We start from the raw sequence: 26,687 nt of genomic DNA, 5'->3' as shown, positions 1-26,687 counted from the left end.
TCAATTAGTAACTATTTAGTTTTTCATTTTTAAATATATATTTATATTATTATACATATATACAGTGAAGTACATACAGCAATAAGAACCACAGAACAATCAGGAATTATGTAAATGTTACATTCCTAATGTTTTAGTTATTTGTATTTGGAAGCCTTGAAGAAAACATCTTTCCTATCTTAGGGCATTTAAAAGTTCGAATGTAAACCAATATCTGTAAAGAATGGACAAATATGGATAAATAAACTGAGGTGCATTCATGCAACGAAATACTACTAAGCTATTAAAAACAAGATATCTTGAAATTTGCAGGCAAATGGATAGAACTGAAAAAGATCTTCGTGAGTGAGGTAACCCAGACCCAGAAAGACACATGTGGTATATACTCACTCATAAAGAGGTATAATACAGGATTTAATACACAAGAACCACACTACAATACAGAAACTGATGTACCAATCAAGAACCAAGTATGATGTGGACCTAGACACTCTGCTCAGATCTAGAAGATAGGCAGCACAGTCGCCTCTAGCATCCTACAATATGGGCAGTAGGAACATATAAGTTTAATAGATATATTCTGTTTTTATTCTTAATTAATAAATTTATTTATTGACTTTACATCCTGGTTGTAGCCCCACTCCCTCCTCTCCTCCCAGTCCTACCCTTACTTGCTCTTTCCCCATCCCTCCCCTATTCATCAGAAATGTAGAGGCCCTCTAACAACAAACCCCATCTCAACAAGTAGCATCAGGACTGAGCACGTCCTCTTCCCCACCAAGGGGAAATCATCAAAAAGCTGGTAACAGAGTCCATGTTACAGACAGCCTTTGCTCACCTTATTATGGGATCCACATGAAGCCTAATTGCTCATTAGAAACATCTGTATAGGGGTTCTAGGCCAAGTCTATGCATTGTCATTGCTTGGTTGGTGATTCAATCATTGGTTAGTTGGCTCTGTTGGTCTTCTGTGGTGTTTCTTCATTCATAGGGTCCTTTTTTCCTTCCCCCAACTGTTTCATAAGACACCCTATGCTTTGCCAAATGTTTGGCTATAAGTCTCAGCATGTGTTTCAAAGTACTGCTGGGTAGAACCTCTCAGAGCTACTGTCTGCAAGCATAGCAGAGTATTGTATTTTTCACTTTTTAAATTATTTATTTGATTTATTCAGATTACAATTCAATTGTTACCCCATCACTTGTATCCTCCCATTCCTCCCTCTTTCCTGCTTTCACCCTATTCCCCTCCCCTAGGTCTAAGACCAAGGGGGACCTCCTCCTCCACTATATGGTCATAGGCTATCAAGTCTCATCTTGGTAGCCTGCTTATTTTTTCTTTGAGTGCCATCAGGCCTCCTCACCAAGGGGAGATGGTCAAATATAGGGCACCAGAGTTCATGTCAAAGTCAGTCCCTGGCCTCCACATTACTGTGGAGAATGTCTTGTCCATTGGGTAGATCAGAGTAGGGGATTAATGTTTACTACTTGCACTGTCCTTAGTTAGTGCAATAGTTTGAGCAGACCCACCTGGGTCCCAATCCACCCATCACAATATTATTATTATAGGTTTCTAGGACCCTCTGGATCCTTCTATTTCCCCATCTCCTATATTTCTCTTACTTAGAGTCCCAGTAGGATGTCCTCACATTTACGAGGTTGGCTTTCTTCCATGGGGGTGGGTCTTGAGTTAGGCTAGGCATTGGCTGGACATTCCCTCAATCTCTGATCTCTCTGCTCTGCCTTTAACATCCGCCTGTGCTGTAGGCAGGGTAAATTTTGGGTCCAGGCTTTTGTGGGTGGGTTGGTGTTATCCTTCCTCCACTAGAAGTCTTGTCTAGTTAGAGGGTGTCATCTTCATTCTACATGGCCCCTGAGACTGGAAGTCTCAACTAGGGTCCTCCTCCTATGTTCCCAGAAGCCTATTTTGAATTAGGTCTCCAGATTGTTACTGAGAATCTACAGTTTACCTTTCTGTCTTTTCCCCACCCCCACACCACCCCCTTACCCTTGGTCTGATCTCCACCTTTATTTCTCTCTGTGCCCCCCATTCCTACCTCATTTCCTTTCTGTTTTTAACTCTTTTTTTTTATTAATTTATTCTTGTTACATCTCAATGTTTATCCCATCCCTTGTATCCTCCCATTCCTCCCCCCCCCCATTTTCCCATTATTCCCCTCCCCTATGACTGTTCCTGAGCAGGATTACCTCCCCCTATATATTCTCATAGGGTATCAAGTCTCTTCTTGGCTACTTGCTGTCCTTCCTCTGAGTGCCACCAGGTCTCCCCCTCCAGGGGACATGGTCAAATGTGAGGCACCAGAGTATGTGAGAAAGTCATATCCCACTCTCCACTCAACTGTGGAGAATATTCTGACCATTGGCTAGATCTGGGAAGGGGTTTAAAGTTTACCTTCTGTATTGTCCTTGGCTGGTGCCTTAGTTTGAGTGGGACCCCTGAGCCCAAATCTGCCTATCATATTGTTCTACTTGTAGATTTCTAGGACCCTCTGTATCCTTTTATTTTGCTATTCTCCCATGCGTCTCTCATTTAGAGTCCCAGTAGGATGCCCTCCCCTCTGTCCCAGTTTCCTGGTAAGTGAAGGCTTTCGTGGGACATGCCCCTTGGGCTAGTATGCAGATATAAGTGAGTATATACCATTTGATTCTTTCTGCTTCTGGGTTAACTCACTCATTATGATCATTTCTAGCTCAATCCATTTATCCACAAATTTTGGGAATTCCTTGTTTTTAATAGCTGAGTAGTATTCCATAGTGTATATGTACCACAGTTTCTTTATCCACTCTTCTATTGAGGGACACTTAGGCTGTTTCCATGTTCTGGCTATTATGAATAAGGCTGCTATGAACATATTTGAGCAAATTTTCTTGTTTGTGCTGGAGCATCTTCTGGGTATATTCCAAGGAGTGGAATAGCTGGGTCTTGAGGAAGCCCTATTCCCATTTTTCTGAGATAGCACCAGATAGATTTCCATTGGCCTCAATGTCAACCATTAATAAATGGGACCTCATGAGGCTGAGAAGCTGCTGTAAGGCAGGGGACACTGTCAAGAGAACAAAGCGACAGCCTACAGACTGGGAAAAAATCTTCACCAACCCTACATCTGACAAAGGTCTAATATCCAGAATCTATAAAGAACTCGAGAAATTAAACACCACCAAACCGAATAACCCAATAGAGAAATGGGGCTTGGAACTAAACAGAGAATTCTCAACAGAGGAGTATCAAATGGCTGAGAAACACTTAAAGAAATGCTCAACCTCCTTAGTCATCAGGGAAATGCAAATCAAAACAACTCTAAGATTCCATCTTACACCCATCAGAATGGCTAAGATCAAAAACTCAAGCGACACCACATGCTGGCGAGGATGTGGGGAGAGAGGAACACTCCTTCATTGCTGGTGGGAATGCAAACTGTTTTTAACTCTTAAGCTCTGTGTCTATATACTACTTTGATTCTGTCACTAAAAGGTTTGTATCGTGTGAGATATCAGCAAATGCTGCACATTGAGAGTGACCGATCTCCTCTCCCATTCTCAGGCCAAGAACTTTCTTCCCTCACTTACTAGCTGGATTGTTCTTTCCTCTGTAGAATTGACAAGTTCAGAATCAAGCATTTAAGGCACCCTATACACCAAGTAGAACAAATACTGCATCAATGAAGCAATGAACCACAAAGCACATGCAAGGTTCTGATTCCCTGGACACACATGAGAATTCTTTGCAATGAGTTATTTAAGGTTTGAAGAATGATATCTATTAGAAAACAAAAAAACTAATGATTACAAAACGAAGCCAGAACTTGAAAGAAAATTAACACAGCAGTAATGGCTGAGGGAAAAATAAACAAGGCATTGATTTAGAATTTAAAGACCTTTTTTCTTTTAAAACAAAGTAGAAGTCATGTTATTTTTTGTTGATTTGGGACTTTTCATTTCTAAAAACACCATTCACTCTTAATATTCCAAAGAAACTATAAACGTCTTTCTATTGACTCAAGCATGTTCCTCACAGTCAATGCCAAAATTCTTAACATACACACACACAGACACACATACACACACACACACACACACACACAGACACACACAGACACACACACACATACACACACACATACACACACACACAGAGAGAGAGAGAGAGAGAGAGAGAGAGAGAGAGAGAGAGAGAGAGAGAGAGAGAGAGAGAGTTTTGGCCTTATCTTGTGCAGTATTTCCCTTCAGAATTGTTTGTAAAGGGAGCTAGCTAGAGAGGGAACACCAAATATAATCAGAGAGAAACCAGATGTTCAGGATGCTTCACCATATGGATAATTAGGATGGCTTATAATTGAGGAAGATTACATTTCCATTGTAAAGCAGAAGTAGCAGCACAATATACCTGCATTGTGATTCTTTTCTCTTTCACTACCCGCATACCATGTGAGATTTAAGCCGATTCTCCACCTAGCACACCTTCTTCTTAGGTAAAATCATCTCATGCACTCAAGACTGTAATTTAAGAACTCTATATTTTGCTTCTTTAACGTTTTTTTTTTTTGTGTGTGTTCACTCCAAAGTCACTGGAACAAGTATTGTTCAAATTCTAAAGCCATTTCAAAGGTATATAGACCATGATGAGAGCTTGCCTATATATCACAGCAATATTCATTTCTTTGTGGAAGGATAGGAGGTAGAGTGAGTATATCTCAATCAAAGAAGAGTTGTGAAGCCTCAGTGAGCTCTGGATACCATTAAGTTGAGCCTTTCCATCATTAGAAAAAGTGAGAAAAACTAAAATTAGTTCTTAAGAAGTGAAGATATGGCAAAACGTGTTTGAATTACTGACAAGATAAAAATAGTCACAATCTAATAGCATTAAGTTAAGATACAGTATCATTCAAATTGTGTGTGTGTATATATTGTGTTCCTACTAAAACCCAGTGCCTTGCATTCTACATTGAGGTACAAACCTCAGATCTTAAATCTGTGTTGTTAATAAACCACATAAATTTAGGTATTATGTTCATTCAAATTATAATTATTTTGTTTCATATTATTGTAACTCTATGTTTTTGTCATCTGATACCTGTTTTCATAGCTAGGGTTTCTCTTGGCCACATAGGTATTTGACTGTACATCACATATGGCAATATGGAAAGTCTGAGAAGTTAGGAGACTTTGGTTTGACCTTTTATTTTATTCTATTTGCATTTATTTATTTATTCACTTATTTTTGGTTTTTCAAGACAGGCTTTCTCTATGTAGCCTTGTCTAGCTGGGCATGGTGGCACATGCATTTAATCCCCGCACTTGGAAGGCAGAGGCAGGCAGATCACTGTGAGTTGGAGTCTAGCCTGGTCTACAAAGCGAGTCCAGGACAGACAAGAATACACAGAGAAACCCTGTCTTTAAAAAAACAAAAAGAGAAAGGAAACCTTTTTTTCAGGCATGGTGGTGCATACCTTAAGTACCCAGGAGGCAGAGGCAGGCAGAAGTCAGGTTAGTTTAGAAATTGTGTACAGTTTAACTCTTATGTTACTATTTTCTTGCATGCTTTCTTCCTATATGAACACAAACATCAGCAATGTCCGTTTATTTGGTCATTATAAAGTGGTATCGGTGAAATCACCAATAATTTTAGAAGAGTGAATATCACAAGGTGAATTCTCCATAGTTATTGTACTCTCATAAGGGAGCTCTTGAATCAATTCTGCTCAGAGACAGACGTATTTTTATTGAACGAGATAAATGTTAATAGGCTTGTCTTTAAGATTAAATTTATTTTTGTTTATTTTTACATCTGAATGAGTATTTGCCCCAGGAATGTGTACCTACTGAGACCAGAAGAGAGCACTGGACTCCCAAAGCCAGAGTTTCTAGACTTCAAGCTACTTGACCCTGAGCCACGAAGCAACATACCTTTGCGGATGAGCAGTAAGTGCTCATAACGCCTAAGCCACAACTCTGGACTCATATTACAATTTTAAAACAATTTCTACAATTTTTCCCTAACGATCACTGTTGAATTTTGCAGACATGGATCTTCTTTAATTGTCTGTCTCCAACTGTTTTAACAAGAGTGGACACTTTCATTGTACTATAGTCATAACTACAATCCCACACCTAATTTTTCTCCCCAACAGAAGTTGACTGTACCCTATTTTTATAAGCAAAATATGCTATTTTTCCCTCCACTCTTTCTGGGTAATTTGTTAGTGTGTTTTATTATGGCTTGTTTCTAATTCATGTATTTATTTCCTTCCCAAACTCTGAACTTCATTTACCCTCATGAATATTATATTGAAACTTGAACTTTGCCTAGCCTTTATTGAATGTCACCAGGGATCACATTCTTCCTTCTAGGTCCCCAATTAGAACTGCATTTATATACAATGCACTATGCTAAATATGAATCTAGCAATTATGTAATTTAATCCCTTCCTGATCAAAGCTATTCTTTACAAACTCTCAGTAGTATGGAATATTTTAATGTCCACTGGTTCTTTAATTGGGGCAATATGGTTCAGGTGAAGACAACCTAATTGCTTGTATTCTCTGGATATTTGCCCATTATTGAAGTTTACACTAACACTTATGTGTAGTTTCATTTGGCTGGTATATTGGCATCACAGCTGGCAACAAAGATTGTTCTTGGACTGTTGCAGTCCACTAAGCACAGACCACAGTGTGCTGTCTCCTCTGTAAGCCAGTGTGATGTATCCATTCATGGTGTATTAATTAACCTCCAATGTGTATCCTAGTTTCTTGTGGAATATGAAGAAAATAAAATTCTCACAGGTCTTGGTAAATCTAAAGTCTTTTTCTACTTCAAGGTTTTCATTTCCTTTTTTGCTTCCAAATAGAATTTAATCATGAAACAAATACATGAGACTAATATGCCAAAAAATGTTAAACACAACCTATTTTGTCCAATTTCATTTTGTATATTAGAACTAAAATGTTATAACAAATTACAAATCACAACATGATTCAGTAGCAACTTAATGGTGTCATTAATTCAGTTAACATTGATTACATTATGAGATATGAAGTATTCTAAATAAAAATTTTATAGAAAACATTTTAACTCAATGTGTTCATAGATTAGAATATAATATTATTACATTTTATAATAAAACTTCTCCAAAGGGTATTATGAAAAGTAACCAAATGTTCTCCCCCTCTTTTCTTCCTTCTCTCATCTTTCTTTGTACAAATGAGTAATGTGCAATTGAATGCAAGAATTTTCCATTCAAATTTATGCTAAATTATTTCTCTGGATATTTAATCATGGGCTGTGCTTCCCAATGTAAACATTTATAAGAAAATTAGTGTAACCATGCAAATTTGATGGATTTTTACTTGTCCTTTGGAACCCCTGTCCTTCAAAGACATAGACAATAGGCAGTGTCAGTGATCTGCTTTACACATAACTAGCTCCTTTCCCTCAGATTACCATACAGTGCCTTGCAGAATTATAAAGGAAATCTTTCATTTCTCAGAGTTATTTATAATATGTGACCTATGATAATTTTCAATAATCATCTTGACGCACTGATATGTTGCAATTTAATGGTTTCATATTTTGGTTTCTTTCTGTTGGCTTGTAAAATATTCCTACTATACTGCACATACTGTAGCAATTAAGGACAAGGACTTAGCAAGTAGAATGATAGGATCTCAGGTCTATTCTTACTGGTTATTTCTGTGCTTTAATGAAATTATTGGTCTATGAATCAGTTTCTTATTTTAATATGTACACATGAATCATCATTGTTTGTAAGGCTACTATATCAATTAAGTAATACAACATGCTGAAATTCGTAGAAAAATTGCCCAAACGTGCATGAATGAAATAATAAACAGAGTTAAATATGCTCCTACTCAGCAATGGCATCAAGAGCCCTAGTCACAATTGCATAAGACAGAGAACACAAAGAGACCTTGCACAGGTCAGCACCAAATGGGGTCCTAGAACTGTGAAAAGACAGATGCACATCCCTAACCTGGAGCTAGCTCCAATGGACGATTATTTTCAAATTAAAAATTAGTTTTCTCCATTTAAGTCTTTCTGCTTCTAGGTTAACTCACTCATTATGATAATTTCTACCTCAATCCATTTATCCACAAACTTCGGGAATTCCTTGTTTTTAATAGCTGAGTAGTATTCCATAGTGTATATGTACCACAGTTTCTTTATCCTTTCTTCTACTGAGGGACACTGTTTCCATGTTCTGGCTATTATGAATAAGGCTGCTATGAACATGGTTGAGCAAATTTTCTTATTGTGTGCTGGAGCATTTTCTGGGTATATTCCAAGGAGTGGAATAGCGCGGTCTTGAGGAAGCCCTATTCCCAGTTTTCTGAGATAGCACCAGATAGATTTCCAAAGTGGCTGTACTAGTTTGCATTCCCACCAGCAATGAAGGAGTGTTCCTCTCTCCCCACATCCTCGCCAGCATGTGGTGTCGCTTGAGTTTTTGATCTTAGTCATTCTGATGGGTGTAAGATGGGATCTCAGAGTTGTTTTGATTTGCATTTCCCTGATGACTAAGGAGGTTGAGCATTTCTTTAAGTGTTTCTCAGCCATTTGATATACTCACTTATATCTGCCTACTAGCCCAAGGGGCATGTCCCACGAAAGCCTTCACTTACCAGGAAACTGGGACAGAGGGGAGGATATCCTATTGGAACTCTAGATGAGAGAAGCATGAGAGAATGGCAAAGTAGAAGGATCCAGAGGGTCCTAGAAACCTACAAGTAGAACATTATGATAGGCAGATTTGGGCCCAGGGGTCCCGCTCAAACTAAGGCACCAGCCAAGGACAATACAGGCGGTAAACTTTAAACCCCTACCCAGATCTAGCCAATGGGCAGAACATTCTCCACAGTTGATTAGAGAGTGGGATATGACTTTCTCACATACTCTGGTGCCTCACATTTGACCATGTCCCCTGGACGGGGAGACCTGGTGGCACTCAGAAGAAGGACAGCAGGTTGCTGAGAAGAGACTTGATACCCTATGAGCATATACAAGGGGAGGTAATCCCCCTCAGGAACAATCATAGGGGAGGGGAATAAGGGAAAAAGAGAGGAAGTGAAGAATGGGAGGACACAAGGGATGGGATAAACATTGAGATGTAACAAGAATAAATTAATAATAAAAAATTTAAAAATAAATAAAAATAAATAAAAATTAGTTTTCTCCAAGGAAGTCTCACTGAAGAAACAAAGCACTTTTAAAGGATCATATGCCCAGAAATTACATCTCACAGAAAATGAACTCAGAGTCAGGGTGTTTTGTTATTGTAGTGCTTTTGTTTGTTTTGTTGTCTTACAGATTCTTTGCAGATATATTATGCCTCCCAGGTTTTTGGTTTTGTTTTTCTTTTCATCTTCAGGGATTACTGAGTGTGAAAATGTGTGTGTCTCTGTATTCATATGCTCCTCTTGTTGCTTTATTCTTTTGGTTCTTTTTCCTGTTCAGATTGCTTCGTCATATTCACATTTATTTATTTATTTTTATTCTGTATTATTATTCTGTAATTATTATTATTATTATTATTATTATTATTATTATTATTATTATTATTATTTAGACGTCGTTTTGTTTCCTGAGGAAAGACTGAAAGGGTTTGGATTCAGAGAAAAAGTAGGTGGAAAAGAATTGGAGGAGAAGGGGAAGAAAAACATTATCAAAATATATTTTATGGGGAAAATCTATTTTCTATACAGAAATAAAGGGTTTTGTTGACTACATAGTAGAGGAAAGAAGTACTATACAATGTGTTTGAAATCTAATAATTTCATAATGTTTTAAATGCAGTTCATTGTATAAACTGAAAAGCAACATGATTTTCTTTTTAAAATACCCCTATGGGATGAAAGTGGAGCTATGTAAACATTAGAAGTGCAGAAACATGTTTGGGGTTTTCCTCTGATTGTTGACTCCAGTTTCCTTTTCCAAGTGAAGGCAATATCAACATTACAATATTTTTTTTCTAATCATAGATGTCCAGGCTGTACTGGATACCTCTTTGAAACACATATATTTGATGTATTAAATGACATATGATATTAGACAATTCTCCTAACATCATATGAAACACAGTCCCTACGGGTGTATTTATGAGAGTTCCAGATATAGTGTTCCGGTGACTGGATTCTCAGATGGGAGGCCCTGCTGTTTTGATGTTGATAAGATAATAACATTTGAAAAAGCAGAGAGGATAGATTGTCTCCTTATAACCACTTAAGAAGCAATCCTTCGATCTTTTGAAGTTACATTAAAGGATTAAAATATAGGAAGAAATTTTAAAGAAAAGGTAAGTAATATAATTATACCTAGTGAATATAAGATTGGGCCAAGTGAGTATCCTGCATTTGAATCAAACAACAACAAAACATGAATCAAAGCCATAAGAAAGCAAAGATGTGAGTAGTCACTCTTCTTCCTCGTGTACACATCATCCATGAATACTCATCACCTGTCAATTCAATTCCTTACTTCACTTGTTGCCTCACCTTGCAAACTGTATCTGAACATAATTTTGACAGGAGAATTATGGGCATATTATCAAACTCTAAAGAGTTGTACAGAATATAGTTCTCAAAGTAATTGTCTTGAAACATAACTCATTTTACGGGTTTTGCTGAAGGAAAGCTAAGGGATTGCAATTAATTTTAGTAAAATTTTATATGTAATATAGGTGATCGCAGTGACAAAAGTGTTTCATGAAGGTAGGGAAGGATTTTCTCTTAGTATAAAGTGCCAATAAATTGTGAAATATTACCCAATAAAAGCACTATTTTCTGAAGTAGGCTTGGGTCAATGGATATTCAATTACTAAGCTAAAACGTCCTCCTTCGACATTCATGTAACCTGATTCCGTCAAGAAAATAAATTCTCCAGAAAAACAGTATGAACAGTGGATTTATACTGATACCTAATTTTGTAGCTTACTTACTGATAATTACTCATCTCTTTTATTACTGTTTTTTAATTGCCATAAACCATTATGTTTATCATACAGCCTGAGAATGTCAGGACAATGGAAGTGGTAGATCACTGTCCACTGAGCTGCTAACTTCATTTGAGCAGCTGTGACTACTTGAAACAGACCATCAATATAAAGACTGTTTACACTCCCTCACAAAAGAAAACTCTTTAGACCTTCTTCTGAGATCCTAGCCACCCCTTCGTAAACCTACCTCCCAACTGTACGTGATTGGGCTCATGCTATAGATGCTCTCAGGACACAAAGTGTGGCAGTTTAGCTGTAGCACATTTATGTACCAATGGGGGAAGTCATCATCCAGAGGGGTGGGGATGGGGCCTGTCTGTGTAGCTCCTCTGGTGGTCTACAGGCTCATTTAAGTAGTCCAACCCATAGTCTGCAAGGAAGCCCAACAAACTCAGGTTCATCAGTCTGTAGTTGTATGAGATTAGGACTTTGGTCTGTAATTGGTGCTCTACCTGGTGGTGGTGGATCAACTAGTCTCTCCTCTCCAATAAGTTCCATACAATATACGCTATAATATCACTAGATCTCTTTATTAGGATACTTATTATCTTAAGTGGTTACTATTTTTTTCACATACAAACACACAGCATGTTTATTCAATTACTATGTTTATTATTTTGGTATCTGGACCTATACATGTAATGATCTTATGATGTGTCTCAAGTGTGTTTAAAATGTATATGACATTTAAATTTTAGTTCTTCACCTTTAAACCTTTGAGTATCAATGTAAGTAATGTAAGTTACCTGCTTGTTCTGAAGTTTGAATTCTTTAAAGTTTTAATTCTTTACATCACAATTGTAGCCCCCTCTCCTCAATGGTTCCTGCCTCACAAATATATCTGTCAGATATACTGGGCCAGAAGGCTGAAGATAATGCTCCAACTTTAGAGAGAGTTTGAGGTGACTGCTCGGGCAGTAAATAGTCTCTGTTATTTTATTTTTTATTTTTTTGAAGTTGCTAACTTGCACTTCCTGTTTACTCAGGTAATTAATTTTATTCCTTCTCAAGTATATGATGGGGTTGAAGACCAGATAGTTTAGTTCTACAATTAAGCTTAGTGGTTAGGATTTAAGATATTTTTAGATCTAGATAGATCCTTTAAGTTAATAGAGATAAGATACATACATTCAGAATTTTAGACTTACCAAGAAAAGAAAGATGCTTTCTTCAGGGTTGCCAAATACAAATAACCAAGACACTATGAATGTAACAGTTATATAACTCCTCATTGTTTCATATTTCTTCTTGCTGTGGGTAGTTTATTACATGAGTGTGTATAATTGTTAGAAGTAAACTTAAAAATATTTCAATCTATATATTTATACAAGGTTTGACAGCAGGCATAGTCACTTTAAAGTAAAAAACAGTGCTCAAAATAGATTTTCTTCTATGGTTGACATTTTCTTAAACCATGTTTACATACTAATCATAATTATACCATTTAATAGTAAAAGTATGGAGAAAGGGTAGCTGAAGTTTAATGATATATTTTCCTAGTTATGTCTGTAATCCACAGACATTTTGTAGTAGAAGCTCACCTATTTACATAATAAGCAACTTATGATTTATAAGTGCTGTTTCTTTCCTCCTCCAGCCTAAAATGAGAAAATAAACACTTTCTTCTCTCAAGCAAAACTGAGAGAAAAGACTTGAGTCTATGCCATCTGTGCTTCTTCTCTAATGAGTTTCTGTTCCTCGAGGGGAAATGAAGTCTCCAGAAACAGGTACAGTCTGTTTTTCTTATCTGGTTTATCTTCTTTATTTCTTTTACAAATCGTAACTTATAAAAGACTTTGTGTCTTGATTTTTTACAGCATGTGATTTGGAAAAAATAAATACAGTGTAAAATTGGGAAATATTTGGTGAATATTCGGATATTTAATCAGTAGATTATGAACATATCATTTCTGTATTAGAAACACTAACACCTGTATTAATTACTCCATGTCTCTACTTCTTACTAACAAAGATTCTAAATTTTTCTTTGCTCTAGTCATCTTTTGTAACATTTTTTCTCTCAACCAGGTGTGGATGTTGGAACCTTAATATTCACCTATCCATTGGGTAGCAATTTTTAAAATGTTTTATGAAAGTATAATAGAATTGTTTCATCACACATTCCTTTCCTCCATAAAAACCCTCCTGTGTAACCACTATTACTTTCTTTCAAATTTATATTCTATTTTTCTCTAACTCTTTTTACTTCTCCTCCTCCTCCTCCTCCTCTTCCTCCTCCTCCTCCTCCTCCTCCTCCTCCTCCTCCTCCTCCTCCTCCTCCTCCTCCTTCTTCTTCTTCTTCTTCTTCTTCTTCTTCTTCTTCTCCTTCTTTTCTCTCTCTCTCTCTCTCTCTCTCTCTCTCTCTCTCTCTCTCTCTCTCTCTCTCTCTCTGTTCCTAAATATTGATTTGCCCAATATTACCTGTATGTATGTTTTGAGGCTTGAACATTTGGTATCAAGCAAACAATTGTAACATTTCCTGAGGTAGATAATTCTTCCAGCTCTAAATGCTTTTTAGTAACCTACTGTTTTTTTTTTTTGTTTTGTTTTGTTTTGTTTTGTTTTTCACCTATGGTTTAAACATTGTGACTTTCCTCCACACCACTCTCCAGTGCTAAGAATCTTCACTCCTCCTCCCTTCAACATTGCTATCCTGGATATCTGTTATCCTCTTGTCCTGCCTTTTTCTAATCCCCACTACTTCTAGTCTTTCTTTGCTTAGGTTTCTGATTCTCACACCTTCCATCTACCTTATGACTATGAACCCCATATTTTTCTACAGTATTCACAATGATGTGTTTCTCTTCCTAGCCACAAAACCCCCTGTAGTGTTCCTTGAGTTGTCCATGATGACAATGATAGAACATATATTGGACACTTTTTAACAGTACTGTGAATTTTTTGTTATAATTATGTTGTTTTGTCTATATTTTCTCACCTGACACCAAGAACATGAAACAATATTATTTATAAGCATATGAATATACTCATAGCTTTCATATTCTAGATATCTCAAAGATTAATCAGCATTGATATGTTTTCAATAAATATTTCTTAAATGAGAGGAGTGGACAAATCTCAGAAAATAGATTACCTGAAAAACTGAAAACTGAATCAGACAGATTAAATAATACCAAATAAGAAGACTGAAATGTTGTCCCCACTTATAAAAACAGAAGGCCAGATGGCTTTATGGGTGGGAATTCTCCCACCCAGTTGACCAAAAATAAATGTCAATATTTCTGAACCTTCACAAAAAATGAAAGCGGTAACATATACGTTCATTTTACCAGGTATGTATTGTGCTGATACAAAACCCAGATAAATGTACAATAATAATTAAATATAAACCAGTGTTCTTATGACAATATGTCAAAGAATAAGAAAGAGCTATCACATGAAAATAATTATAATGAGTAGACTCTACTACTATTTTGTAAGCAAAATTTCACTTGATAATCAATTATAAGCACAAATAGAGAAAGATTGCATTAACAAAAACCACAAAATCAAAAATCCACTCATGAGTTAAATTCTTTCCACAAAAGACACATATAAGAAGTCTTTTTTCAAACCTTCTATGTTATACATAAAAAAAATCAATAGATATATTTATAATTAACAAATAATGCTGAAAACATTCTCCTTGGAATACAATATAAATATCTATAATCACCTTCACCTATGCTACCATAAATAATCTACAGATACAACACAAACTTTAACAAAATGTAAATAACATTACTTACATAAATACTAAATCAATCCTAGAGTTACATTACTCTACGGTTTTGATATCTGTGAAGGTGACAATAATACAGAGCATAATATTCTTATTCGTACCATAAGCTAAAACAACTTTGAAATATAAAAGAGATACAGGAGACCATAAAATAGCTAAACTTAATCATTAGGAAACAATTTTTTGACAGTGGTCTCAACAAAAATTTTATTTTCCAGGATTCCAAAGGCAAAGACAACAAATGCAAAAAACAGAGAATTGGTATTCCATCAAAATGGAAACCTGAACAGCAAATGGCACAATTAGTAGACTAAACGGAAATCTTACCAAATTGAAAAGAGTGTTTGTTAACTGTACATATGATAAGCTTGATAACATTCAAAATATAGGTATCAAAATCCACAAACATACAAATAAAAAATATTGAATTACATAATTAACAAAAGGATAAACAATATCTACGTAAATAATAGCAATACCAAGAGGAAAATATAAATGAAAACATTTTGAATTTCACTAACCTTTCAGACCTGTCATTTAAGAACACAAAGTAAATACCTTTTCAAACATTCACAGTGCTTACTGTCAGAAAGTCAAACACGACAGCTTGTAAAGATGTAGAGAAATTGCATCTTTCTGCTATTGCTGACAATGTAAATTAACAGAAAATTCATGGAAAATATTTGAAGGCTTCTCAAAAAACAAAAGTAATTATGTAAGTACCATGGACAAGGGTTCAATTTCAAAGAAATGAAACCAGAGTCTTGAAGTTATACCTGTACTAAGGTATGTGTTGCCATGTTTTGCAAAATAGGGTGGATTAGGAAATGCTGACAGTTGAATGAAGGATAAACATACAGAGGTTTCTTAGGATAGTTCACAAATATATTTATCCATATAAGAAATACTCACGCTATAGTTTTTATTATTTTTCTACTTTGATATTATATAAAACATTTCCTCTGTTTGCTCTCTTCAAACTCTCCCATATGTCTTTTCTTAATCTCTTTGAAATCCATGACCCATTATCTCTGTAATTGTAACATGCATATATGTATATGCATAAACATATGTATTCTTAAATACATAATAAATAAATACCACATGAACAGTGTAAGAATAAAGTGGGAGTGTGTCAGTTTTGAAGTTTTACAAGAAAGAAATGTTGACTTTTGATTAAGATGGATGAAGCTGGAGAAATTCTGCTGTGTAAAGTTACCTAGATTAGCCTGATTTAGAAAACATAATACTAGGTACATCCACTTACAAGAGTAATTCTAATTTAATCAGATTATATATAAGTAGAATAATGATTCCCTGGACAATAGGGAGAGGAAAATGAGAAAAATTTTAGCAGATAAAATAGATCTTTAGAGTTGTAACATATAGCAATGTGACAAATGACATATATACTCAATATTAGAAAAAAATTTAAGATGGGATTTATTTCTACTCATTTTCACAAAAATAAAATTGCTAGTAACTATGTGAGATTAAAGATACAGATATATGGTGAATACACATTTAAAAGCATTGCATCCCAAGATTTGAATATGTAAACACTTAATTTGCATGTCACCTCAGTGATATTATGAGGGAAGAAAAGGCATAATATTACTTGTAATTTAAGGGATAAGTGATAACTCACTAATCACATGTAGCAAATTAATCTATGCAAAATTCTTATTTAAATAAAAGATATTGGTGTTGGAGAAAGTATACAAATTTAGCAAACCATTCACTTAGAATCCAACAACCCACTCTAATAGACAATCCATTCCTTGCACTTTAAATCTGCCTTCCAAGGAGAAGAAATCTCCAGTGATGCAGCTTTGATGAAGATAGAAAATGGGAAAAAAAGACATCTGAGGCCTGATGGGACAGTACTCCTCTGATTTGTAAATGACACAGTAGGCAAAGAGTTGTCTATAAAATTACACTTTAGCAACATACTTCAAAAAGTAAGAACTGTAGTGCAGATGAAGCAAAATGCCAAAGCTTGTCTAAAATATTGTGAAGCAAATGGCCTGGAAGACCAGTGCAAACAAAGAGGGCAGGACATGTACATGACTCAGGCAATCCTTGCAATACAGAGGCGTCATAGCTAGGGGGAAGTTTTTATGAAATTGTTTAAAGGGAATTCTGATCAAACCATTCATTGAAATAAAGATTCTTCAGGGAGTTAAGTAATAAGAAAAAAAAAACATACGTTTTTCCTTTGATTGCTCTGGCCCCTTTAGAGGCTCTGAAATGGTAATACCAGTTTACATCAAACTAGCTCTCAACTTCACATGTGGAAATTTTCAAAAATTTTCCCAAGAACCATGCCTGCTCAAGTTAAAGCCATCCAAAGCAATTGAGTAGTTTCCATTTGTTTGCAATAGTGGCTACCAATACATTCATTAAATTTAGAATACTAAGATTTAAAGTGTGTTCATTGATGTAATCATTACTGATGACAAATGGCTCAATTCTCTCACTTCTTGAGCTGAAGACATAAATATAGTAGCAACATTTTGGTTATTACTGACAAGGTAACATGACTGGCAGATTGGCCCTGCTATAGTTTGGGGCACTCATGCAGGTTCATCTTTATTAAACACTGTTAAGGATATCAATGCCAATGATAAGTCTTGTTATAATCACAAATTCGTGAAAGATTGTCTTTCAGATAAGTTAATCTGCGAGGTACCAGGCCATCTTTGATTCTCAGCTAGTACACACTTTACTCTTTTCTGTTTGCTTTGAGAAGACCTGCTAATTAGACAGTCCCTCTTTTAGTGATAGTAAGACTATTTATTTTTCTGATGCATTGAGGAAATCACAGTGGAACTATGAGAAGCACTGCACACTTGGGACCCAGACTACAAATACTCTGTCTGTTGGCCTTGTTAAAGTCAGGAAAGCTCAGGCAACCTATGTTTCCTTGAAATCAGTTCACTATGGGACCGATAAGTGCTTTGATGGACAAGCTATATATCCTTGTTTGCCTATATCTATTTTTTGGCAATAAGAGGTTTTTAAAACCATTTTTATTAATTTATTCAGATTGCAACTAAATTGTTATCCCATCACATATATTATCCATTCCTCCCTCCCCAGCATCTCTACCCTACTCTCCTCCCCTAGGTCCTTCCACACTTTATGGTCACAGGCTATCAAGTCTCATCTTGGTAGCCTGCCTGTTCTTTCTTTGAGTGCCATCAGGACTTCCCACCAAGGGGAAGTTGTCAAATATGGGGCACCAGAGTTCATGTGAGAGTTAGTCCCTGCTCTCTATATAACTGTGGAGAATGTCCTGTCCATTGGCTAAATCAGAATAGGGATTCAATGTTTAAAACATGTATTGTCCTTGGTTAGTGCAACAGTTTCAGTAGACACTCCTAGGCCCTGATCCACATGTTACAATGTTCTTCTTGTAGGTTTCTAAGATCCTCTGGATCCTTCTATTTCCCCATCTCCTTTATTTCTCTTACCCAGAGTCCCAGTAGGATGTTGTCGCATCTTTCCCAATCTCTTGGTAAGTGAAGACTTTCATGGGAGCCTATTCCCAGTTTAATGAGAAAGCACCAGATAGATGTCCAAAGTGGTTTTACAAGTTTGCATTCCCACCTGCAATGAAGGAGTGTTCCTCTTTCTCCACATCTTTGCCAGCATGTGGTGTCACTTGAATTTTTTATCTTAGCCATTCTGATGAGTGTAAGATGAAATCTCAGAGTTGTTTTGATTTGCATTTCTCTGGTGACTAAAGTCGTTGAGCATTTCTTTAAGTGTGTCTCAGTTATTTGATATTCCTCTGTTGAGAATTGTCTGTTTAGTTCTGAGCCCCATATCTCAATTGGGTTATTTGGTTTGGTAGTGTTTAATTTCTTGAGTTCTGTTTGTATTTTGAATATTAGACCTTTGTCAGAAGTAGGATTGGTGAAGATCTTTTCTCAGGCTGTGGCTTTGTTCTCTTGACAGTGTCTCCTGCCTTACAGAAGCGTCTCAGCCTCATGAGGTCCCATTTATTAATTGTTGACCTTAGGGCCTGGGCTGTTACTGTTCTGTTCAGAAAGTTGTATCCTGTGCCAATTTGTTCCAGGCTTTTCTGCACTTTCTCTTCTAAACCAATTTCATGTCTCCGATTTTATGTTGAGGTCTTTAATCCACTTGGACTTGAGTTTTGTGCATGGTGACAAATATGGATCTAATTGCATTTTTCTATATGTAGACAAACAGTTAGACCAGCACCATTTGTTGAAGATCCTACCCTTTTTCCACTGAATAGATTTGGCTTCTTTGTTATAAATCAAGTGACCGTATGTGTGTGGACTCATTTCTGGGTTTTTGATTCATTCCATTGATCAACCAGCCTATTGCTGTGCCAGTACCATGCTTTTTTAAATTACTGTTGCTCTTAGTACTCCTTGAGATCAGGAATGGAGTTTCCTCTAGAGGATCATTTATTGTATGGAATTGTTTTAGCTATTCTGGATTTTTTTGTTATTCCATATGAAATTGAGATTGACCTTTCAATGTCTTTAAATTTTTGTGAAGTAATTTTGAAAGGGATTTCATTGAATCTGTAAATTGCTTTTGGTAAGATGGCCATTTTTACTATGTTAATACTCCTGATCCACGAACAAGAGAACCTTCCATCTTCTCATGTTACCTTCAGTCTTTTTCTTCTGAGATTTAAAATTTTTCAAGCAAGTCCTTCACTTGCTTGGCTAAAATAACTCTTAGATATTTTATATTGCTTGTGGCTAATGTGAAGAGTGTAATTTTTCTAATTTCTTCCTCTGCATGATTGGCATTTGTATACAGGAAAGCTACTGACTGTTTTGAGTTAATTTTGTATCCAGCTAATTTGCTGAAGGTGTTTATCATCTGTACCAATTCTCTGTGGAATTTTGGGGTTCACTTATGTACACTATCATATTATCTACAAATAAAGATAATTTGACTACCTTTTTCCTATTTGGATCTCTTTGATCTCCTTTTGTTGTCTTATTGCCCTGGCTAGAACTTCAAGAACCATATTGAAGAGATATGGAGATAATGGGCAATCTTCTCTGGTCCTCAATTTTAGAGGAATTTTCCTGAGTATCTCTCCATTTAACTTGATGTTGGCTATTGGCTTGCTGTAAGTAGCCTTTATTTTGCTTAGGTATTTGCCTGGTATCCTCGATCTCTCCAAAACCTTAAACATGAATGGGTGTTGTATTTTGTCAAATGCTTTTTCTTCATCTAAGGAGATGATCACATGGTTTTTTGCTTTCTGTTTGTCCTTATGGTGGATTACATAGATGGATATCCATGTATAAACCATCTCTGCATGGCTGGGCTGGAATAAAGCCTACCAGTCATGGTGAATGATATCTCTGATATGCTCTTGTATTGTTTTCCAAGTATTTTATTGAGTATATTTGTGTCTATGTTCATATGAGAAATTCATCTGAAATTTTCTTTTTTATGTTGGGTCTTTGTTGGGTTTATGTATCAATGTGACTGTAGCCTCATAGAAAGAATTTTGTATTGTTCCATCCATTTCTATCTTTTGGAGTAGCTTGAAGAATATCGGTTTTAGCTCCTCTTAGAAGTCTTGGTAGAATTCTGCTCTGAAACCGTCTGGCCCTTGGCTTTGTTGGCTGGGAGACTATCAATGATTACTTCCATTCTATAGGAGAAATATGTCTATTTAACTTGCTTATCTGATCTTGACTCAATTTTGGTAAGTGGAATCGATGAAAAAAATTGTCCATTTCCCTTATGATTCTTTGTAGTTCTTCAGTGTCTGTTGTTATGGCTCCCTCTTCATTTATGATTTTTTTTATTTAGATAGTGTCTCTCTGTTTTTTAGTTAGTTTTGCTAATGGTTTGTCTATCTTGTTGATTTTCTTAAAGAACCTGCTCCTGTTTTTGTTGATTCTTTGAATTGTTCTCTTTGTTTCTAATTTATTTATTTCAGCTCTGACTTTGATTATTTCCATACATCTACAACTCTTGGGTGTTTCTGCTACTCTTTTTCTAGGGCCTCCAGATGTGTCATTAGGTTGCTTATGTGGGATGTTTCCAATTTCTTTATAAAGGCACTTAGTGCTATGAATTTTCCTCTTAGCACCGCTTTCAATATGCCCCACAAATTTGGGTATGTTGTTCCTTCATTTTCATTGAATTTCAGGAAGTTCTTTATTTCTTTGTTTATTTCCTCACTATGTCAGGTGTCTTTAAGTAGAGAATTGTTTAGCTTCCATGTGTGTGTAGACTTTTTGTTTTTTCTGTTGTTTTTGAAGTCCAGCATTAGACCATGGGGATCTGATAGAATGTAAGATATTATTCAATACTCTTGTATCTGTTGAGGCTTGCTTTATGACATACTACGTGATCAATTTTAGAGAAGTTTCCATGGGGTAGTGAGAAGAAGTTATAATCCTTTGTGTTTGGGCAAAGTTATGTAAATATCTGTTAGACCATTTGATTCATGATGTGGTTAATGATGCTATTTCTCGGCTTAGTTTCTGTTTCAATGACCTATCCTTCAGTGAAAGTTAGGTGTTGAAGTCTCCCACTATTAATGTGTGGGGATTGATGAGTGGTTTAATCTTTGTTAATAGTTATTTTACAAAAGTTGGTGCCCTTGTATTTGGAGAATAGGTGTTCAGAATTGTGATGTCATTTTGGTTGATTTTACCCTTGATGAGTATGAAGTTTCCTTCCTTCTCCCTTTTGATTAATTTTGGCTGAAATTCTATTTTATTAGATATTAGAATGGCTACACCAGCTTGCTACTTGTGACCATTTGCTTGGAATATTTTTTCCAGCCTTTTACCCTGAGGTAATGTCTGTCCTTGTGCATGATATATGTTTCTTGAATGCAGAAGAATTTTGGATCTTGTTTATGTATCCAATTAGTTACTCTGTGTCTTTTTATTGGAGAATTGGGACTATTGATATTGGGAGATATTAATGACAAGTGACTGTTAAGTCCCTTTGTTTTTGATGTTTGTTACAGTTGAGAGTGTGTGTGGTTGTGATTTTGCGATGGTGTAGTTATCCATTTCCTCTGTAGTTTTGGTTGTAATTTGTGCCGTTGGGGTGAAGTTTTCCTTCTAATAACTTCTGTAAAGCCGCATTTGTCAGTAGATACTATTTGAATTTGTTTCTGTCATGGAATATTTTGTTTTTTCCATAAATGGCTATTGATAGTTTCATTGGGTATAGTAACCTGGTCTGACATCTGAGGTCGTAAGGGTTTGCAGGACCTCTGTCCAGGCCTTTCTGGCTATCATGGTCTCTGCTGAGAAGTCGGGTATAATTCTGATAGGTTTGCCATCACATGCTACTCTGCCTTTTTATCTTGCCACTTTTAATATTTTTTCTTTCTTCTGTATATTTTGTGTGTTTATTATTATGTGGCGAGAAGATTTTCTTTTCTTGTCTATTCTATTTGGTGTTCTGTAGGTGTCATGTATGTTCATATGCATCTCCTTCTTCAGATTGGGGAAATTTTCTTCTATGATTTTGTTGAAAATATTTTCTGGGCCATGGAGTAGGGCATCTTCTGTTTCCTCAATGCCTATTATTCTCAGGTTTCATCTTTTCACGGTGTGCTTTATTTCTTGGATGTTCTGTGTCAGGAACTTTTCAGATTTAGCATTTTCTTTTATGGTTGCTTTGCATTTTACGATTGTATCTTCAAGTCCTGAGATTCGTTCCTCCATTTCTTGGATTCTCTTAGAGAACGCCACTTCTACACTGCTTGCTTTCTTCTCTAAGGCCTCTTGATCAAGTCTTCTTCTGTGTGTTCATTTATCATAGATTGCATTTTCATCTGCAGATCTGAAGTGTTTTATTGATTTACTGTATGTTTGTTTAAGGTTGTTTTCTTGTTTTTGTATTGTGTTTGGGTTCTCAGGGTTGCTTTCTTTGGGGTAGCTGGGATCTGGAGATGCCAAACTGTTTGTATTTTGTTGTTTGCATTCTTACACTGTCCTTCAGTCATTTTGCTCTCTCTGATGTTGGAAGGAAGCTTCTGCTGTGCTTTACTGGTTGTTGAGAATGGATAGTTGGTGAGTGATTATAGGTCGCGGGCTCTTGCCTGTGGGGACCAGGGATTTCTTCCCAGGAACAGGCAGTCCACCCCTGGAGACGAGCTTTACTCAGTAGGCTCTAGACTGGGTAAGCAGAGGTAGGCTTTTGCCTGGTCCCTTTCAAGTTACCTCTGTGTTTCAGTCCAGGTGTATTGGGGATCCAGACAGCAGGCGACACACTCCAGCTGGGCAAGTGGCTCCAAGCTGCCTGCTTTTCCATGGCCCTGTACTCAAGACCCCACCCAGATCAGACGCACTGTGCTGCGGCCACCTTTTAGACCGGAGTATAGATTCCTCAGGGTTGTCAGCCTTTCCCGAGAGCATGGGAGATCCTGATGGGGCTGTAGGAACTGGCCAAGCTGGGTTCTGACTGCACAGGTCTGTGGCTCCTCTGCTGTGTTTGGGCCTGTTCTGTCTTGTGCTCTAGCTGGGACACAGGTGGATCCAGCCACCTGTGTTTCCACACAGCCTCGGGGGCCCTCCGCAAATTGGCATGAGGTGGGTGAAGGGGTCCATGGGCAGATTCACCTGCTTTCCCGAGACTTCCCCAGGCGAGGGGCTCTGGCGTTTAACCGTCCCACACACTGAATTTAGGCTTCATAGGCAGGCTGCAGCCCACAGGTGGGTTTTGTTTCAGTGTCTGGAGAGTGTTTTCAGGACCTCTGTGGGCTGTCGCTTGACCCAGCACAAGGCCTGCCGGTGGTGTGCGCTGTGCAGGACCCCACTCACCTAGAGTTCTATAGATCTAGCAGTCTGTGGCTCCAGTCAGGCCCCTGGTCTCCATGCAGTAGATCAGATACAGTGCGTGAGAGGCACTGCCATCTTGGAACCCTATATCTATTTTTATTTAATCTGCTGGGATGGGTTACCTATCTTTGTGACTCAACCAAAACTTCTGATAGGTGTCATGTGTTGAATCCTATAGCTGCTCATCATGTGAATTCTGTATTGGACCATATGTGATAACAGTGATCAGTAGAACTGATAACCGGTGGCAATTAGCTGCTGCTTATATGCATGCCATGCTCCCTTTTAGTTATGTCAACAGACTGCCTTCCAGTCCTTTGATGCTAGTATGGCAACACTGTATTATATACTGCCTTGCAATATTGAAATATTATGCTTTATAAAAACATCCTGTCTAACAACAGAGGCTGACTCAGTCAATAAAAATATTCTCTCATGGAACATTTTGCCTAATTGTGGTTTTTAGTACAAGGCCTCTAAGGCTGCCTACAGGAGTGACATTAGAGTCCAGTGGTTTCCGGTAGTGTGGCTGCTAGATGAGAAGATTCCTGGAAAGAAGTGAGAAACCTGATACCCAAAGGTTTGAGCAGTAACATTATGAGGTAACAGAGTTTGGGGGATAACAAAGGAACTCTGATACCCACGTCTCAGAGTGGCAACACAAGGAAGCAGAGGACCAAGATAAAATGCAATAGGGCAGAGTTGTAAAACTAGGGATGGCAGAAGAATTTCAAAGAGCATCATCAAAAAATGCAATAGGGAAACTGAGGTAAAGGAATCTAGAAACAGTGAAAAACCAAAGGTCACTTACCTAAAAGGACTGCAACCTGTTCACTAGAGTGTTAGAAAGAATTGCCAAGTGTTCAACAGCTGGATATCCTGACTTCTGGGCTCAGAAGATGAAACACTAGCAACTGCTAGCCAAAGTGATTTTCTCTCTAAATCCCATATGACATACATCTTAATTGAACACCATTAGTCTCAATTTTAAAATGTTGGAGCCCTAAGCCTTAATTCTCCCAACTCAAAGTTCTTTGTCTCTGCTTTTAAAATTCGTCTTGGGATCCCTGGGCTTATTCCTATCACAGGGGCCTTGCTGACCATCAGGTAGCTGATTGGCAATTTCTAGTGAAAGAGAACCATGTGAAATGACAGTGTTTCTACAATCCTTTGAAATTTTAAGTGATATCTTATGAAGAGCAGTCAAAACTAAAACATGAAGTTGAAGTGATTTGAATATTATGTGAAGTCATTATAGCATTTTTATAGTATTTTATCAAAGAATGAACATGTGAGAATAAAAGAAAATTTGGCGGGAGTGTGTGGAAGTAGAGGAAATTAAAAGGAGAGTCAATATAAGTGAGGCTGGGAAATATAAATCATGTTTATTCTCTACCATTTGGGTTATAGAGTGAACAGAAACATATAAAATAGAATGGAGATGATTTACGAAGACGAAGAAGGACAAGGAGATCAGACAGGAGGACAATGAGGGTGATGGGTGTGAAAATGGCCCAAGAACATTACATGCATGAATGAAAATGTCACAACTAAAGGCTTCATTTTGTACAACTATCTATGTTAATGAAAAAACTTAAAGGAGAATGAATAATGACAAACAGACAAACTTTGGGCATCACTGGAAGCTAAGGCTTACTCTTCCACTGTTAGACTCACTGAATGCAGTTTTTCTGTTTGTTTTGTTGTTGTTTTTGTTGTTGTTGTTGTTTTAGATAAAAGAGGTAGTTTATTTAGAAGCCAATTTTAAATAAGTGATCATTACTCAGACTCAAATTTAATTTACCCTGAATTTTGTGTTTCAGTGTGGAAGTAGTTTTGTGAAGACACTTTTCTACTACATTGTTGGAAATGTTATGTAAGGGGGTTGAAGGAAAGTAGACAAACTTCTGATAAACAAACGAACAAAAACCAAACAACAACAACAAAAGACTACCCAATAACAATTTTAGGGATTTTTAGGGTGGTAGAAACTAGTGGTATTTTTTAAATGATCTATTTATTTATTATTATATATACAGTGCTCTGCATACATGTACACCTGCAGGCTAGAGGAGGGTATCAGCCTCCATGTGGTTCCTGGGAATTGAACTCAGGTCCTCTGGAAGAGAAGTCAATGCACTTAACCTCTGAGCTATCTCTCCAGCCCCCAAAACTAGTGGGTTTTATTTATTGTATTCCAAAGTCTTTATTAATTAGTCTGAGGATTTTAAGTTAGAATAACTTGTGAGCATGCAATGGTTATTTAGAGGGCTAAAGACAGCCTATGATAAATTATAATTAGGATTTAGACTAGCAACTTTCACAGCTCTCCACAGTCATTAAAATTATAGGCAATCAATCCATTTTTTAGTTTTTTACATATACATTTATATTATTACACATATATACAATAAACCACTTGTAGTAAGAAGAACCGTGACAATCAGGAATTATATAAATGTTACATTTTTAGTGTTTTTGCTATTTCTATTTGACAGCATTGAAGAAAACATCTTTCTTATCTTGGTGTATCTAAAATTCTGAATGTAAATCAGTCCCCATCACATACTGTCATTATCAACTTAAAACATCTATCTAGACCTAAAAACCCCTAAACAACTAAGCTTCATTGTAAAATTAAGCTACCTGGTCTTCAACTGAATCATTGACTCTAGAAGGAATAAACTTGATTAGCTGAGTATGCTCATATTCCAAATGAGAAGATGACAGAGACTGTTTGGTACCTTAATAGTCACAAAAAACTCTATAATGTTGGAACACCTGACCCAATTTTTCTGACAGACATATACAAAAGGACAGTGAATCTCTTTTTCAGGGAACTTTCTTCTTTCATTTAAATTATGCAGAATAAATATTTATATATATTAATTTATTCATATTACATCTAAATTGTTATCCCGTTTTTTGTATCTTCCCATTCCTCCCTCCCTCCTGCTTTCCCCCTATTCCCCTCCCCTATGACTGTGATTGAGGGGCACCACCTCCCCATCATATGCTCATAGGGACTCAAGTTTCTTCCTAAAGGGGATCTTATGTATACCAGACCAGATTCAACTTTGCCTTGTTACTGAGGAT

At 36.7% G+C, this 26,687-nt stretch overlaps 1 protein-coding gene across 3 annotated transcripts in view; it reads right to left on the bottom strand.

Moving 5' to 3' along the window:
* The window catches only part of Cdh18 (cadherin 18), a 406,710-nt gene that overhangs the window by 132,330 nt on the left and 247,693 nt on the right, over positions 1–26,687 (bottom strand). The gene's annotated exons all lie outside the window — the stretch shown is intronic.

The sequence above is a fragment of the Acomys russatus genome, chromosome 9, assembly GCF_903995435.1.
Source record: "Acomys russatus chromosome 9, mAcoRus1.1, whole genome shotgun sequence".
NCBI lineage: Eukaryota > Metazoa > Chordata > Mammalia > Rodentia > Muridae > Acomys > Acomys russatus.
The sequence above is the reverse complement of the archived record's forward strand: the minus strand, read 5'-3'. Positions and strand labels throughout refer to the sequence as shown.